Source organism: Elephas maximus, chromosome 6 (assembly GCF_024166365.1).
Source record: "Elephas maximus indicus isolate mEleMax1 chromosome 6, mEleMax1 primary haplotype, whole genome shotgun sequence".
NCBI classification, from domain to species: domain Eukaryota; kingdom Metazoa; phylum Chordata; class Mammalia; order Proboscidea; family Elephantidae; genus Elephas; species Elephas maximus.
In genome coordinates, this window is record NC_064824.1 from 135,524,967 (window position 1) to 135,537,747 (window position 12,781).

The 12,781-nt window shown below is 45.2% G+C and overlaps 1 protein-coding gene across 4 annotated transcripts in view; it reads left to right on the forward strand.

The window, feature by feature from the left end:
• Window positions 1–12,781, forward strand: part of DGKD (diacylglycerol kinase delta) — a 130,457-nt gene that overhangs the window by 48,132 nt on the left and 69,544 nt on the right. Inside the window, exon 1 of one of the 4 annotated variants that reach the window (XM_049888479.1) lies at window positions 2,247–5,672. The exons of the other annotated variants lie outside the window; for them this stretch is intronic. The gene's annotated coding sequence lies outside the window, so the exon portion shown is untranslated. Of the gene's footprint in view, window positions 1–2,246; window positions 5,673–12,781 lie in introns of those variants that run through there. 4 annotated transcript variants of the gene reach the window in all.

Sequence of the window (12,781 nt, forward strand, 5' to 3'; positions counted from 1 at the left end):
AGACATTTTTAACTGAGTCAATAAATGTATTATTCTTTGATTTGTGGGTTTGAGAGTTTTTAATAGGAACAGGCACTGAATTTCATTGGAGTTTTTTAAGCATTCATTTGGATGTTCACCTTGGTTTAGTTTATTTGTGATACATTAATACATTTCCCAGTAATAAAATTGTTTTTGGCAGTGTTGAATTTCGCTCCTTAGTTTTACATTTAGAGTTTTCCCATCTGTGTGTGTGCTTTCTCAGGGGCAGGGAGCAGCCTTTGTTGTGTTTTGTTTTCCGTGTTAAATAGCCTCACACAGTTCTTTTAATAACTTTCCACGATTTTGTGGGTTCTGGAGCGCTTCGTAGAGCCTTGGAATCAGTTTTTTCTTCAAAGTTGAGAGAACTTACTTTAAACTGTCTGTCCTGAAGAGTTTCCAGGGAGGTAATGCTGTGATTGATGACTTTTCTGTAAGATTTATTTCTTGGTTTTTGATCATTGGAGGTTTTTTTTTTTTTTTTAAACTTCCTGTGTCTATTTCTGTAACTTATTTTTGCGCCTAGCCCACACCTTTAAATTTAGTAGCCTGTGCTGTCATGTACCTTAAATATCTGAGTCTTGGACTTCAGCATTTCTAATTTTATTTGGTTAGCTTTTGTTTTTTCTTGTCAGATTTGCTTCAAAGCTTGCTCTGTTATTTCCGGTTTGTTTCTTTGTTCTTTAAGAGAAAAGCTTTTGGATTATTGATCGATTCCATTTTTCTGTTTCCTCACTCACTACCTGCATTTATCTTTATTGTCTTTTTTTGGCTTTTCGTAATTTTTCTTTCTTTTTTTACAACTTGTTGATTGCCTTATTTTTGTTTTCATTCTTTATCTTAAATAATGAAAACCTGAAGAATCCTGAATTTAATCCTGAGTGCTGTGCTGTTCACATTCCAGGACTTGTTTGTTCTCCCAGTGAGAAATGTTGTTAAAGACAAGTGCTTTTTCTGATCATTCAAGTTATTAAAGAAAATACGCCGTTGTTGTTGTTAGGCGCCATTGAGTCGGTTCAGACTCACAGCAACCTTGTGCACAAAAGAAAGAAAAACTGCCCGGTCCTGTGCCATCCTTACAATCCTTGTGCTTGAATATATATATAAAAAAAAAAAAGTGTGTAAAAGTAAATTTACAAATGTAAATTTACACATTTTAAATGTAAATAGGAAGTTAAAAACCATCCATATTCTTATCACCAAAGCTACCCAGTGTTACATTTTGGGTTATATCATTCCCACCAAATACATTTTGCAAAATACAGTGTTTAATCTTATTTCTTCACTTAACAACGAGCTTTTCCTTATATTTTATAACAGCCTTCAAAATTTTGTTCATTAGTGGTTGCATAGTATTCTGTCACACAAGCGTGTGAGTTTAGTTAACCAGTTCCTGTTACTGGACATTCCATTTTTTCCTGTCATAAATAATATTGTGATGTACACTTGGCTGTGTATTTCTGATTATTCCCATGGTACAAATTCTTAGAAATGGAATTTCATTTGAGGTAAGAAGTGTGAACTTTTAGAAGATTTTTGAAAAAGAAGCGAAGTACCAATTCATTCTGTAGCACGAATGAGCCCTGACAGCGTTATGCCAGGCGAAAGAAGCCAGACATAAACGGTCACATACTGTCTGATGCCATCTGTATGCAGTGCCTGCACTAGCCAGATCCACAGAGACAGAAGGTGGGTTAGTGGTCGTCACGGGTTTGGGGGAAGTGACTAATAATGGGTAGGGGTAGGTTTCTTTTTGGGATGATAAAAATGTTCTGGAATTAGATAGTGGTAATGGTTCCACAAAAGAGTCCTGGTGGCATAGCTGTTCAGCTCTCAGCTGCTAATGGAAAGGTTAGGGATTCAAATCCACCAGCTGCTTTGTGTGAGAAGAGACCTGGTGATCTGCTCCCATGAAGGTCGCAGCCTTAGAAACCCTATGGGGCAGTTCTCTGTCCTGTAGGGTCACTGTAAGTCAGAATCGACTCGACAGCAACTAACAGCAGCAACAGAAAGTCCAAACTGTAAATACTGTTTTGAAATTCACTTTTTAAGCTTAATAATATGTCATTAACATTTTCCAGTGCAATTAAATATTTGTTGGAAAATGTATTTTAATGACTGGATAGTTTTTCATCATATGGATGTAGCATATTAAAGTGAATTTCTATTGTTGGGCATATTGAGATCTCCTGTACTTCAGTTTTATAATTTATCAAACACCGTGCTTCCTTGAATGTAAGTATTTTTGTACATCACTGCCCTCTGCTGAGGGTAATTTATTAAAGTGAATTTGCAGTTTTTAAAGGGTTTGAGTATTTTCCTGCATTTAGATGCCTTCTAGAAAAATCCGTGCTTGTTTACCTTCTACCAGCAGTCAAGGAGGTGCCTTTTCCCTCTGCTGTCTCCAGTAAGGGGTCTTATTATCTTAATTAGGAGCCCTGGCGGCGCAGTGTTTAAGCACTTGGCTGCTAACTGAAATAGAAAGATCATTGGTTCCAACCCACCAGCCGCTCTGCAGGAGAAAGATGTGGCAGTCTGCCTCCATAAAGATTATAGACTTGGAAACTGTATGGGGCAGTTCTGCTCTGTCCTGTAGGGTCACTGTGAGTCGGAATTGACCTGGTGGCGTACAACAACAACGACTGTGGTTCTGCAACTTGTGAGCTTACTAAAACCACCGAATTTTCAGTATACTTTAAACGGGTAAATTGCATTGCGTTATCTCAGTATATTATGGAAAAAAAAAAACAAACCCCGTATGGTGCTATGCTTGTGTACTATTGACTTACCATATGGGCCTGCCAGCCCTGTCTGAGAACTAGCCCTGATTTGATAATGTCGTCTCTATGGGAAAATGTGTTCAGATCACTGACTTCCAACGCAGAGCCTGCCCCCTACATGGCGAAACCGTGGGAAGGCCTCTGGGACACTGCAGTGGCCCCGTAGTATCTGTGTACTTGGCCCTACCTCCGACCGTGTCGTAACTCGGGGCCAGGGTTCTCTTTCGCATCCTGCCTGTCCCTGGTAACATCAGCTGCCTGTGTGAATGAGTGCGATCTAGGGGAACCAGGCCGCGTTGCTCCTTTTCAGTCTGCACAGCAGAGGGCATCGGATGTTTCTTGTTTGTAAAGCTCGACTAGACCACCGTGCACTGTTAGGAGTTCCTGTGGCCTGGGGGTTGGGGGGGGGGGCTCGTTTTCATGCTGCCCCACCCACTTTGCAGAAGCCTGAGCACTAGGAGCTAGTCAGGACCAGAGAGCTTCTGAGCGTTTTAGACGGCATGTTACTGGGTGCTGGGAGCAGCTTTGGGAGGGGGTCAGCACCTGTGCTCTCTCCGTGTGTTTTCTGCAAGTTCGACAGCTTCAAGACTGTCTCGTCTTCTTCTGGAGAATCTAGGAATAATCTGACAAGTGAGGGTTTACCTTGGTAACCTAATTTCTGAAATCATAATGGGAATCAGTTGGAATAGAGGCAGGCTTTAGAAAACCTTGTTTTTCCTTCTTTCAACAATCATATGCTGTGGCAGGCCCTGGACTAGCTGCCTGAGTGTGCACACAGGTGAGTATAGTGTGTCCTTTGCTCTCGGGCAACTCTCGCAGCCTGTCTAGACGTGTCAAGAAATAATTACATTGCCTGGTAGTAAGCAGTGAAGAAGGGGAAGGTGCAGAACACCAGAGCGTGTGGAAGCCGTTAGGAGAAGGGGCGTTGGAGCTGGCTTGGGCCCATTTCCTTCTGCAGAGAGAACAGGTAGGAAGAGCCAGCACATAGGATGCTGGAACCTTCTGTACTGCAGCAAAGTGAGCGCCTCCCAGGCTGCACACCCCAAGCCCGGTTATTTTTCAGAGCGTTTACATCGTAGTAGTGATTTCAAGGGAATTTAAAATAGGAAGAAACGGAGCTCAGCAGCTGTTTTCTTTTCTCAGATTCCCTTCAGAGATTTTCATGGGCAGACATTACATTTCACACATGGTCTACACACCACTGTGTGACAAATTTTGTATTTTTGCTTAATTCATGATTTTGCCATAAACTTTCCCATATCATAAGTCTCCACGATGATCATTTTTTTAGTTGCAGATATTTCATTGTGTAGATGTTGATCAGGTAGACTTCGTTTAGTCACTCCTCTAATATTTGTCGGAGCCCTGGTGGCATAGTGGTTAAGTGCTTGGCTGTAAACTGTAAAGGTTGGTGGTTCTAACCCACCACTGGATCCGCAGGAAAAAGATGTGACAGTCTGCCTCCGTCAAGATTTATAGCCTTGGAAACCCTATGGGGCAGTTCTGCCCTACACTACAGGGTGGCTGTGAGTTGGAATTTACAGCAGTGGGTTAATGGGTAGTACTTATTGTTGCTAGTTGCTGTTGAGATTCATGGCAACCTTACATATGTAACAAAATGAAACGTTGCCCGGTCCTCATCATCTTCATACTCGTTGGTTGCTGTTTCAGCCCGTTGTTGAGGCTGTTTTGTCAGTCCATCTCACTGTGGGTTTCCCTCGTTTTCACTGACACTACCAAATGTAACGTTCTTTTCTAGCAGTTGGTCTGATAGTATATCTAAAGTAAGTGAGTCAAAGTCTTCTCCTTCCCCGCTTCTAAGGAGCATTCTGGAAAACCTTTTGGATAATAACGGAACATTGTCCTGTAGCATTAGGAGCTTAGGATGTTTTCTGTTTTTCTTATTATAGATATTGCTAAAATAAGCATCTTAAGTCCTGGGAGGGAAGTATTAGAAGGTGACTGACTAGTCTCCGCCTCAGGGCAACTGCGATGCAGAGCCCCCTTAGAGAAGTGGCCTTTGCTGGTCTTGGGTCCGTTTTGGGCTGTCACCTGCCCTTCAGGTTGACAGGATGAAACCTCCTGCTGTGTTGTGTGGCTCTGGCTTGGAGCTGGTTTGCTGTACTTCTGTAATTCAGCAGTGATTGGACCTTTAACTACTCCCAGGCCCCCAAGCCACATACCCTTTAAGAGGGGCTAGGTTTGCTGATGGGAAGTGGACTGATCAAGGGATGCTGGCTTAAGTGACGGGGCTGGTGGAAGAAGAACCTGGAGCAGAAAGTTGAGTGGAACATCTGGGAGGAGGGTTTGAGGGAGGCCACACGAGATGACAGCTGCTCCTGCCTCCAGGGTCCATGGCCTGTGAGGGAGCCTGCTCCGGCCCTTCCCAGGCCCAGGGTCCCATGACCTGAGTTCACAGCCTGTCCTGGCCGGTCATTGGCTGAGGAACCTCAGGCGACTTTTACCACCTGTCACCTCAGGGGCAGGAATACTTAAAAGAGCGTGGGATTAGTATACACTGATATGAAGCACCTGGCATGTAGTTGGTGCTCCGTAAGTTAAATGCTGTGACTCTCCAGGCTGCCTTGGGCGCTGAGTGGAACTGGAGAGCAACTGCAGAAGGAAGCTAACCCCCCAAGCACCGTGCTTTATAATCTGCCCTGTGCTCTCAGTTTCAAGGAGCAGGAAGAAGCAGGCTCTGAGCCAGCGGGTGGCTGTTTATTGTGTGTGGAGTTTGGCCGAAGGCAGCACCTGCTCCTATGGCACAGGTGTCCCGGGAGCAGGTGATCCAGGTGAGGGCTCAGGAGCTGGCTCCCAGAGTAACTGCAAGCAGACGGAACCAGAAGACACTCTCTCGTTCCAGAAGCCCAGCCAGTGAGTGATGGCATGGACATGGTGCCTGCACGCAGCACGGGTCGGGGAGAGGATAGTCTTCCTTGTCTGGCCGTGTGCTTAGGCTCTCAGGGAAACCCAAGCCATTTTCACAGCGTTAACTCTTTTACGTGTGTATGAGTGAGAATGTGTGTGTATGTGTATGTGTGCACATGCGTGTGTGTGTCTACTTGTTAATGGTCTTTCCAAATGTCAGGAAACAAAAATAGGCGGTTGAGAGACTGTAGTTTGACTATAGTTGTCTTGTAAGGGTTGGATACTTCTTGCGTAAAGCAAACTGTAAAGCTCGTTCCTCAGAACGGAAGGTGCATGGGTTTGATTGAGTTAGCTCTTAGGGGGCCTAGGAAATGAGGGGTTTTAATCATTCATTCTTCACCCAGTATGCTCTGGTAAATGTGCCAGGGACATAAGTGAGTTCACTCCTGTCATTTTTTTCTTGTAAGTTAGGAAAATGGCATCATTCTCTGGGAAATTATGTTAAAAAAAAAAAAAAAATCCTGCTTTTCTGCCCTAGAATAGCCTGGTATTTCTGAGTGCGTAGAGTGGCAGGATCTCTGTTTCCTTGAAACAGCTTGTTGTCAGATGAAGATAATTCCTGGCTGTGTGGTGGGGAGTCTGTCCTGCTTGTTCATTCAGCAGTTCCTCCCCTCCACAAGGAGAACCTGGTTTGAAATGTAAACTCAAAGTGAACAGTGCGATACCTCTCCCCACCTCCCTTTTTTTAAACAGGAGGAGCCCGTTGTTAACTAGTTCTGTCCGGATATGAGGCGGAGACTTCAAAACTTCAGCCTGGTGTAGAATGTGCCAGATAAAGGTGGGAGTGGCCCTGTGCAGAACCGCCCCAGAGATTCACCCAGGTTCACCTCAGATCCCTGCTGGACTTTGTATTCGAAAATTCTGCTGTGTTAGGGTGCCATCTTTGCTCTTGTCTAGTTATTCACTGTCTGAAGAGGGTGGCTCAGAGTAGTTCGACGTTGGGAAAATAGTTAGGAGTGAGGTAGCCCCCACCCCATCCTTTGATTTCTTCTTCAAAAAGAAAGGGCAACTGAGGAACGCTGAGTTTGGAGACAGGAGTCCAGTTTTGTCCCATCCCTGACGTTGACCGGGAGCCAGGAACTGTCTCCTCACTGGTGACACTCGGGCACAGGCGTGGCTGATGGTCAAGGCTGTGGCCAGCTCTGGCTTCCTCTGTCTTCTGAAGAACAAGCTTTATGGTTTGCTTTATGCGAGAAGTATCTAACCGCACACACTGGAGAGGAGATTGGGTGTTTGCTGTCGCTGAAGCTGTAAGTGCTGGTTCGCCCAGGGTACTGCCGTCCACACAGCCTGTTGTAGATGAGTTAACACCCGTTAATTATTTTTAGCACCCACCTTCACTTGCAAAAGTGTCCTGGCTTGGATGATAAACTCTGTGGTCACCCTAGTCATTCACAGAAAGGTTCACACTGTCCTTTAAAGAACATTCCAGTTCACTAAAATACGTTGACATTAAAAATACTTTTACTGCTTAACTGAGGTGTAATTTAAAGGCCATAATTTGGTGAGTTTTGATGTGTGTGTGTGTGTGTGAACTGAAACTATCTCCACAGCCAAGACAACAAACATTTTCATCACCCTAAAAGTTTCCTTGTAAATCCATCCTTCCTTCTTCACCCTCCTCAGGCATATGTAGATTTGCTTTCTGTCATTTTAGATTCGTTTTCATTTTTTTAGATTTTATATCAATGGAATAATACAATGCATACTGTTTTTTAAATGTCTGGCTTTTTTCACTCAGCATAGTGATTTTGGAAGTTTTCATGTTGGCTGTGTCAGTAATTTGTCCCTTTTTGTTACTGAATGGTAGTACGTTGTATGAATGTTCTGCAATTCGTTTATCCATTCACATGCTGGTGGACCCTGGGGTAGTTCCCCAGTTTGGAGCTATTACAGGTACAACCTCTGTCAACATTCCTACTCAAGTCTTTGTGTAGACATGTGTCTATTAGCTTCCCCAGGAATGTATCATCTCATGGTTCCGCAGGCCAGGAGTCCAAATTTAGGGTATCGGTAGGGCCATGTTCTCTTTAGGGAGCCCAGGTGGCACAATGGTTAAGCGCTCAGCAGCTAACCAAAAGGTCTACTGTTTGAACCCACCAGTGGCTCCACGGGAGAAAAGACCTGGTAATCTGCTCCCATAAAGATTCCAGAAACCCATTGCTGTCGAGGTGATTTCAACTTATAGTGACCCTATTGAAAAGAGTAGAACTGCCCCATAGTGTTTCCAAGGCTGTAAATCTTCATGGAAGCAGACTGCCACACCTTTCTCCTGTGGAGTGGCTGGGTGATTTCAAACTGCCGACCTTTTGGTTAGCAGCCAAACACTTAACCACTGCACCACGAGCCTAGGAAACCCTATAGGACAGTTCCACTCTGTTGTACAGGGTCGCTATGAGTTGGAATCAACTCTTGACCAGACACCACCACCACCACCATCACCGCCACCACCATCACTCCCACTGCCACGACCACCACCATCACCGCCATGACCACCATGGCCACCACCGCCACCACCACGTGTTCTCTCTGAAGTCTCTAGGGAAAGATCTTTTCTTGTCTCTGCCATCTTCTGGGAGCTCCAGGCATTCCTTGGCTTGCAGTGGAAGCTTGACATTCTTCCTGCCTCCTGGTCTCTATGCTTCTTTTCTGCTTCTATAAGGATACCAGTCATGTAGGATAACAGCCCACCCTTCTCCGGTGTGACCCCTGGTTAACCGACAACATCTTCAACATTTGTGTGCAGACTTTTGTGTGGACATCAGTTTTTCATTTTAATGGCATTAAGTGTATCACTTTTCACCTCTGTAGCTGTTGTTCTGAGAAACCATTGCCTACCTCTTGATTGTAAAGATTTTCTCCTACCAGTTTTATAGTTTGGAGTTTTACAGTTAGGATTATGGTTGATGCAGCTAGTCTGTATGATGTGAGGTAAGAAATTGCTGTTCATGGTTTTCCATATGGCTGTTCAGTTGCCCCAGCGACATTTGTTGGAGAGACTTTGCCTTCCCCCCCGTATTACCCTGACACCTTTGTCTAGTCACTTGATCATGTATGTTTGAGCCTATTTCTAGATTTTCCACCTGTTCTGTGGATCTGTGTGTCTGCTTAGGGCAGCACCACACTTTATACCCTTTGTTGTCGAGTCTATTCTGACTCACAGTGACCCGGCAGGGCAGAGTAGAGCTGCCGCATAGGGTTTCCAGGGAGCAGTTGGTGGATTCAAACCACCAGCCTTTTGGTTAGCAGCCAAGCTCTTGCCTACTGTGCCACCAGGGCTCCCATTTTCTTTATAGAAGGGTTGGGATCAGATAGGGCAAATCCTCTAACTCTGTTCTTCTTTCTGAACATTGTTGGTTTCTCTTAAATCATTTGCATTTTTGTGTAAACCTAAAAATTAAATTGTCAATTTCTGCAGAAAAATGCCTACTGGGCTCTTGATTGAAATTGCATTGAATCTATAGGTTAGTTTGGGGTGGGGGGGTGGGGGGGAATCTTAATAACAATCAAGTTTTCAAATCCGTGAACATGATACATCTCTCTACGTTTTTTTGGCCTTCTTCAGTTTCTCTTAGCATGGTTTTGTAGTTTCCAGTGTAGAGGCCTTTAACCTCTTTTGTTAGAATCATCCCTAAGTATTTTATGTTTTTCAGTCTTATGAAGTGAATGGAATTAAAAAACAAATTTTGTTTTCTGATTTTTTGATGCTAATATATAAGAATATAATGGGTTTTGTGACCTTGGAAAATATAGTTATTCTAGTAGTTGTTTTGTAGAGTCTCTGGAATTTTCTATGTAAATAGTCATATTATCTGCAAATAGGGACCGTTTTGCTTCTTTCTTTCTGAACTTTATGCCTTTTATTTCTTTTTCTTGCCTCATTGCAAACCCAGGACAGCCGGTGTAGCCTTGGATAGAAGGAGTGAAAGCAGAAATCCTTTCGTTGTTCTTAATCTTAACAGGAAACAATTCAGTTTTCACATGAAATGTGACATTAGCTGTAGGTTTTTTGTAGATACCTTTTGTCAGTTTGAAGATGTTTCCTACTTGTTTACAGAGAATTTTTGTCATGAAAATTCTACATCTGTTGAAATGATCCTATGGATTTTCTCCTTTATTTTGCTAAAATGGCAGGTAACATTGGTTGATTTTCAGATGTTAAACCAACCTTACCTTCCTAGGATTAAGTCTGTCGGGTTGTGATGCGTTATCCTTTTAAATATTGTTGGGCTCAGTTTGCTATTATTTTGTTATGGGTTTTTGCCTCTATATCCATGAGGGATATTTTCTTCTTCTTTGTCTTTCATTCTTCCTCCTTCCCTTCCCCACCTTCTTTTCTTCCTTTTTTTTTTTTTTATCTTTGTCAAGCTTCGGCACTCTGGTGGGTTATCCTGGCCTCATAAAACGAATAGGTCAGTTTCCCCTCCTTCTCTATTTTCTGATAAACTCTGTGTCAGTGTGGTATTCTTTCTTGAATGTTTGCTAGAATTCACCAGTGAAACTTTCTGGGCCTAGGAGTGTCTTTTTTGGGGAGATTTTTGATAATATTTTTTAAAAATATTTTTTATAGTTATTTAAAAAAAATATATAGTTATTTACTGATAATAAATTCCATTTCTTCAGTGGATATGAGGCTGTTTATATTTTCCGTTTTTTCCTTCAGCATCAATACCCTAAGCACTGTCTTCCTTTTCCCTCTGACTTCTGTTTGTTGGAGGGAGGAATGTACACTTCATGAGAGAAGGATGTTCTCTGACTTGTTCCCCCTCTGTCAACCCCAGTGACCAGCACCAGGCCTGGCACAGAGTAGGCTTTCTGTGTTTATTGGGTGAATGAAGGAACAGTTGCCCTGTCGGGGCCCAGCTGATGGGCTGGTGCTGTGTCTCTGTCACTTGGCGTCTCTGGGAAATTTTTTGTCCCCTCCATCTGGATGGGGCTGCGTCGTAGGTGCTGCCGTGCCCCACCCCACGCGGCGCCCCCCCCCCCCCCGACCCCCCCTACGCGGCACCAGCCACCCTGGCTGGTCAGATACTTTTGTGGCGTGTCCAGCACCTTGGTGGGCAGATCCTCTGAGTCAGGGCTTGCCAATGGGAAAAAATATTTTTAACCGTTTTCTGTTATGGTCTTTTGAAATGTTAAATCCTGTAGTTGGAATGAGTTTTTTAAATTTTGAAATATACGTGCCGTACCAGAGGGATAAAGGAAGCCATTGTAACCTGGGACAGAGGAGAGGACTGAACCATTCTGAGCATCCAGACGGGATCGGGAAGCGGAGTACAGCGGATGGGGCCTATGCCGTCGGCCCCATGTTCTGTGCATCTGCCTGCCTGAGAGGACGTGGTCTGAGAAGCCCTTTCCTGGCTAGCTTACAAGTGACACCCTGGGTCGGATATTTTAATCAGTCAGTGGATCAGAGAGAACAGGGTGGTTGTGACCGGGCGTCTCTCCCGGCGAGGCTGTGACTGTGGTAGCCACATACCCCCTTCAGACCCCTGGCACCTGGAGTGGGCCTGGTGCCCGCTTACCCTTGCATCCTCAGGAGGGGTGGGTCTCTGTGCATCTACAGCTGCTGCCAAGGTTGGGGGTGGGAGCCAGGGGCTTCCAGCAGGGCTGGTACTTAGAGTAACAGCTGTGCCACTCATGGCCGCATCCCCTTCCTGGGCCCCTCACTTTACAGTTCTGAGTTCACTTGGCAGCCCACATAGACCCCAAACCATGAGGGTTGTCAGGCAGGCAGTCCCCGAGGTGGGGCTCCACACACCATGAACAGGGTGGCGTGCCTCAGGCTCACGTGACGGCCTGGCCCGCTGTCTTCTGGCCCCAGCCTTGCACAGCCGTGCGTCCTTGGGGAGTCCCCCGCCTTCTCTGGACGTCCGCCTCCCAACCTGTAAGAACAGATGACCTTCCAGCTGCGGTCACATGCTGTGAGCCTGACCTCATCCTCAGACTGCACCGTAATCTGACCTTGACGACTCTGAGACATCGGGGGGCCATTGCTTGTCCCTGTGGGCCCATCTAGAGCTCTGCTTCACGTTTACTGTTATTTTTACTGCAGTAGTGATAGGTTTGAAGATCATTTCCCACTTCACCGTGCATGGTGGACTGGCTGGGAAGGACGAGGCCAGCCCATTGCGTGCGAGCAGCTCACGACTGATTCTGCACCTAACCTGGCCCTGACAGGCCACCGGGGGAGGAGTCAGTGAGGGGCTGATGGACCACCCCTTGGGGTCTGCCCCTTCTGCCCTTGCTCCCCGCCAGGAGAGCACCTCACAGTGTCCTTATCCTCCTCGTGGTTTGACCTCGGCGTGAGACACGGTCATTTTCCCAGACAGTTTGGCTCCCAGACTAAAACACAGCAAAGTCAGAGGACACAGGAATAAACTGCATTTACGTTTTCCATGGGAAGCAGGGGCAGGGCGGTTAGGGAAGTTACGCTGGTGTGTATAGCACTCTAGTGCACTTAAATTGGTGAGGGTTTTCATTCTAAATTGCTTTGTAAATGTGAATATGCACACAAAGTTTTGAGATGTAACCCCTGCGTTATAGAGAATGTTCAACTCCAGCATTGATTATGTGCCAGGCACGCCAGGGCCCATCTGGGAACAGGATGGAGCAGAGGGGGAAAAAAGGGGCCGGGGTGTGTGAATTCCTTCTTTGATGCAGCGAATTGTATTTAACATCTCTAAATCAAATTGTTTAAACCCTTTCCGTGACTCGATGGCAGTGCGTTTGGTTTTTTGTTTTGGTATGATATATATGACCGATGACATACACCAGAGGTTAGCAGGAAACTTTCCTGTAAAGGGTCACATATTTCAGGCTCTGCGGGCCACAGATCTTAGTAACAGCCACTCAGCCCTGCTGTTGTTGTGTACATAAGTAGTAGCCATAGACAGTACGGAAATGAGTGGGCGTGGCTGTGTTGCAATAAAACTTTATTTACACACACAGGTGGCTGGCTGTAGTTGGCCCACCCCGGCTTCTCCCCTCAGTGCTGATTTGACAGTGTTGGGCAGTTTCCAACCTTACAGCTGTTCTATTAAGCCAGGCTCCCT